Below are 5671 nucleotides of genomic sequence, written 5' to 3'. Positions count from 1 at the left end.
AAAAGTAAAGTACACCATGAAATTCACATTTGGAGTTCAAACACTGTACCCTCTGGTTTTCTAGTTCAAACAGATGAAGATAATCCTTGCATATACTTCATTTTAGATTGTTTTAACTATGTACATATCAGTTTGTCACAGATAAGGGCACAGCTGAGAGGGCAGTAAATATGAGCAATTTACCCCCACACACAAAAAAATAAGATCTGGGCTGTTAGAGATTGAATTCTTTTCCTCTGAAAATACATGTTGACATTTTAAACCTTGTATCTGTGAGTGTAACCTTGTTTAGGGGAATAGAGTTTTTTGTGGGTTTTTTTTTGTTTGTTTTTTTTGGGGAATAGAGTTTTTCGTGACAGATATTATCAATTGAATTAACAAAGTCATGCCAGTATAGGCATTTGATAAAAGATGGCAGATGGAGAATCTCACAGGTAGAAAGACAGAATGTAAAAATTCTACAAGGAAACAAGCAGAGCTGCCAAAAACTGAAGGAGACAAAGAAGGATCTTCTCTCACCAACAGATGAGACAGAGCCTCATAGTCCTAAAATGGAACTAATGTCAGAATTGTGAAAAAAAAAATCAGACATTTACACCACTCATTTTGTGGCATTTTTAAATGGCAGGCTTGGCAACAAAGAATTTTATTTTAGTGGAGTCAGAAAATCAAAGAGGCCGAACTAGCTCAGTATTTCTTAAGCTCAAGGAACTGAAGAGGAAATTCAGGCCTCGAGTTGCAATACTTAAGGATGCTTTGGGCAGAATATTGAGTGATCCTGGAAGTATTACAAGAAGACAGGAAGAGTATGCAGAGTCATTATACCAAAAAGAATTGGCAGAAACAGAATAATTTAATGAAACAACATATGAGCAAGAGCCTATGGTGGTGAAGGAAGAAGTTCAGACTGCTTTGAAAGAATTGGTTAAGAATAAGGCCCCAGGAATGGATGATGTATCAATGAATATATTTCAACTAACAGATGCTGCCCTAGATGTGCTCACCAAGTTGTGCCAAGAAATCTGGAGAACAATCACTTGGCCAACTGACTGGAATAGATCTATAATTTGTTCCCATTCCAAAGAAAGGAGATCCCACAGAGTGTGGAAATTATAGAACAATATCATTAATATCACATGCAAGCAAGATTTTGCTGAAGATTATCCAGAAACAACTGGAACAGCAAGCACATCAGCAGAGAACTGCCAGAAGTGCAGTCTGGGTTTAGACAGGGCTGTGGTACTAGGGATATTGTAGCTAATGTTAGATGGATCTTGGCTGAAAGTAAGGAGTACCAGAAGAATGTCTATCTTTGTTTCATTGATTATGCAAAGGCATTTGACTGTGTGGACCATAACAAACTGTGGCTAAGTCTGAGAAGAATGGGAATCCCAGACCACTTGATTGTGCTAATGTGAAACCTATACTTGGACCAAGAGGCAGTCGTCAGAATAGAGCAAGGAAACACTGCCTGGTTCAAAATTGGGAAGGGTGTGTGCCGGGGCTGTAGCCTGTCTTCACATACCTTTTCCATTTTTATGCAAAACAGGTTATCCAGGAGGCTGAGCTCTGTGAGGAGAATTGTGGCCTCAGGATTGGAGGAAGAATCATCAACAATCTACATTATGCAGATGACACAACCTTGCTTGCTGAAACTGAAGAGGACCTGAAGCACTTGCTGTGGAAGGTCAGGGACTGCAGTCTTCAGTATGGATTGAGACTTAATATCAAGAAAACAAAGATTCTCACCACTGGGCCGATTGGCAGCTTCATAATGGATGGTGAAGAGATTGAGATTGTTCACAGTTTTGGTTTGCTTGGATTCACAGTCAACACTTTTGGCACCAGCAGCCAGGAAATTAAAAGACGTATTGCGATGGGAAAGTCTGCGTTTAGAGACCTCTCTAAAGTGCTGAAGAGCAGTGGTGTCACTCTGGAGACTAAGGTGCGCCTGGTACATGCCATGGTCTTTGCAATCACTTGCTATGCATCAGAGAGCTGGACAATGACTAGGGATGCTAGAAGGAGAATTAATGCCTTTGAGCTGTGGTGTTGGAGAAGAGTATTGAATATACTATGGACTGCTAGGAATAAAAACAGGTTTGCCCTGGAAAGGGTGAAGCAGGACGGCTCCTTGGAGGCAAGGATTCTGTAACTTCATCTGACATATTTCGGAAAAGTTGCAAGGAGGGACCAGTCCTTGGAGAGGGACGTCATGCTTGGGAGGGTGGAGGGACAGCTCAGGAGAGGAAGACCTTCAATGAGATGGATTGATTCAGTGACAGGGGTAATGGAGGTAGGTGTGTTGGAGATGGTGAGATTGGCACAGGATAGGGCAGAGTTTAGGGCTGTTGTACACAGGGTCGCCATGGGTCGCAGGCAACTTGATGGCACATAACAACAACAAGCTTTTCAAATAATTGTGAATATTTTTGTTTTGTTAAAAAAATTGAAATTGAAGATGCAAGAGGTTTTTTTAAAGTTAGTTTCAACATAGAATCTGAAGACTATATCATCACATTTCTTATACTGTTTATGTGCCATCAAGTCGATTACTATGACTCATAGCCTCTCTATGTACAATAGCCCTGAATCCTGCTCTATCCTGAACCAATCTCACTGTCTCTGACACACTTGCCCTCATTACCCTAGTTACTGTGTCAATCCATCTCATCTGGGATCTTCATGTCCTGAATTACATTATAATCCACTGGACTGTTTTCCACTTAGAAGAAATCTTCTACTTATACATGATTTCATGACATTTTACATTTGGTAATTTGGAAAATTTTGACACATTGGGATAAACACTCTGATACTTTTCATTATACAGTAATAAAATGCTATTTGTCTTCTTAGATTTATTTATTTATTTTAAACATAACATAAGGAAGATGTTAAAATTGGTATAATATGTATTCCAGATTGTGGGAGAGATGAGGAGGGAGCTATTCAGAACCCTTCACCAAAATACTCCTAACTTGATCTTAGTGGATTAATGATGTGCTTTGTTCATGTGAGGTCAGTGACACCAGCTTGGTGGATCTTTTTTTTTGATACCGAATCCCATTGCATTACCTGGTCCCCTTGGCTGTTGAAGAACCATTAGGAAAAAACCACTGGCATTATCCAGGATGATGCTCTTCAAGCAGTTGACCAGCCAATCAGGTCTTGGAGCTGCAACAGCCTTGAGGCCTTCACAGACCCACCAAACATTACAGGAGCTGCACTTGCCAGTAGGTGATTAAGAATCACTGAGAACTCCACCTCATCTCCTGCCTATAGCTTAAAGCCATCTTCAACTTCTTTCACATGGAAAAAGAGATTCTTGCTATTTTCTACTTCACAGTTAATGAAGCCAAACTTTTACACACTTCTCTGTGGCCCTACGCAGGAGTATGATGTTGTAGGCCACAGTCTGTGCATTTTGGCCCAAGACACACAATCAGAACTTGACACTCCCTTTTCTGCAGGCAATCCACTTTCATGGCCATCCCAACAATGCCAATGGATACACTTCACCTTTGATATCCCCCTCTTCCTCAATCTCAGTCATTCCTTGACACTCAGTTGTCTGTGTTGGATTAACACTCCTCAGGGGGTGAATGTCTTTACCAGAGTAGATGGTGAGATCAGCTTGCTCAGTAATACAATTCTCTAAGTGTGTACAAAACACTATTTCTACTATTATTATCTTTTCTGAGGGCTCTGGGAGCTTAGTAGTAAGGGATTGCAATGCCAACCCAGTGGCAAGCAGTTCAAATCCACTAGCTGCTCCAAGGGGGAAAGATGGGCAATCTCTTCCTGTGTTCCTTTGGCTTCATGGTGATGACTTTGACTTTTGCCTGATCTGTCTTTTTGAAAGTCTTTGAATATTTGGAAGCTTTCAAATTCACAGTTAGAGATAAAAGTTTCCCAAAATTCTAGTGATAAAGCTTGAATTTTATTATTGGCAATAAATAGCATAATTTGTTTTATTTTAAGTGATAAGAGTATTTTGCTTATTTTTGAGAAAATGTCTACCAAATACCTAGTTTGAATAATTATAGTTTATATTTTCTTTAAGTGAAAATACTGTTCTATGTAAAAATAAGTAGTTTATTTCACGACTCAAACCTATGCATAAATTTCTTTGGACAATGTTCTTCAGTTCCACTTTAACTATTCTGAATCTTAGATAAAGAAGTTTTTTGAGAAGGTAAAAAAAAAAAAAGAAGTTTTATTTATTTTATTTATTTATTTTATATTATTTATTTATATATTTTATATTTTATTTGTTTGTAGATATATAGATAATAGATATAAACGATTGTTATATAGATAGATAGATAGATAGATAGATAGATAGATAGATAGATAGATAGATAGATATAGAATTTTTGCATCTGTGTTCCTGAGAGGGAGTGATCTTTCATTTTCTTGTAATATCTTTAATTTTTTAAAAAATATCTTTAATGTTTATGTCAGGATGGCACTGGCATCCAAGAATCACTTGGGAACAACTCTTTCTTCTCAGTTTTCTGAAAGTGTTTTTGATACCATCTGGTTTGAATGTTTGTGTAGCTTTCTGACATGAATTTAATTACTTTAATAGGTTATTAAAGGAATAGTCAGTGATCTATTTCTTCTTGCTTGAATTTAGAGTCTATATTTTAAAAGGAATCTATCCACCTTCATCTAAATTGTCAAAGTTATTGATGTAATTTGTTTATTATATTTACTTGTCAGGTTTTTTAAAAATAAAATTTTAATATTGGAATAATTTTAAATTTACAGAATACTTGTAAAGGTACTACAGATATTTTCCACATACTTCTCACCCAGTTGCTATTTCCCCTAACATGATCATCCTAGACATTTCTGTGGTATATTTGTTAAAATTGAAGAACTAAAATTGGTTCACTGCTACTTACTAACTACAGATTTTATCAGTTTTCCCATTAATGTTCTTTTTCCATTCTGGGATTCAGTCCAGGAAATTGTATTGCGTTTGGTATTATGCCTTATTAGTGGTGTAGTTTGAGAATGTCTCTTTATTTTCTTGACCTTGATAGTTTTAAGTAGTACTGGTAAGATATTTTGTATCATGTCCCTTAGTTTGAATTAGTCTGGAGTTTTTGCCATGATTCATCTGGAATTAAAAGGTTTTTTGAGAAAATATACAAATGTAGCTAGTGTCCTTCTTATCATATAATATTGTGAGGTACACAATATCCATCAGACAAACTGAAGATTTTAACCTTGATTGCTTAAGTAAGTGTTTGCTGGGCTTCTCCACTATGAAGTTACTATTACCACCTTTCTAGACATTATTCTTGGAAGAGTCTAAATCCAGCCCACCTGTAAGGTATTAGAGAGGAATATTAAGTTCTACATTCCACAATCTTCATAATTTATATACCCATATTTGACCCTTCAGCAGATTTTCAGAGGCTGTAATTCACACAGGAGGAGACTGCTCTTCTTTGTCTTGTGGAAGAGTTAGTGAGCTCAAACTCTGCCTTTATATGTTGTTGTTGTTGTTATGGGCCGTCGAGTCGTTTGCAACTCATAGCGACCCTATGCACAAAAACCCTAAACCCTGCTCTATCCTGTGCCAATCGCACTGCCTCTGACACACCCATCCCGATTACCCCAGTCACCGAATCAATCCATCTCATAGAGGGTCTTC

The 5671-nt window shown here is 37.5% G+C and overlaps 1 pseudogene; it reads right to left on the bottom strand.

Annotated features, from left to right (window-relative positions):
* Positions 1-3012: 3012 nt before the first annotated feature.
* Positions 3013-5671, bottom strand: part of LOC102856941 — a 14884-nt pseudogene continuing 12225 nt past the window's right edge.

The sequence above is a fragment of the Elephantulus edwardii genome, unplaced genomic scaffold, assembly GCF_000299155.1.
Source record: "Elephantulus edwardii isolate Elephantulus edwardi_28Jun2011 unplaced genomic scaffold, EleEdw1.0 scaffold00026, whole genome shotgun sequence".
Taxonomy (NCBI): domain Eukaryota; kingdom Metazoa; phylum Chordata; class Mammalia; order Macroscelidea; family Macroscelididae; genus Elephantulus; species Elephantulus edwardii.
The sequence above is the reverse complement of the archived record's forward strand: the minus strand, read 5'-3'. Positions and strand labels throughout refer to the sequence as shown.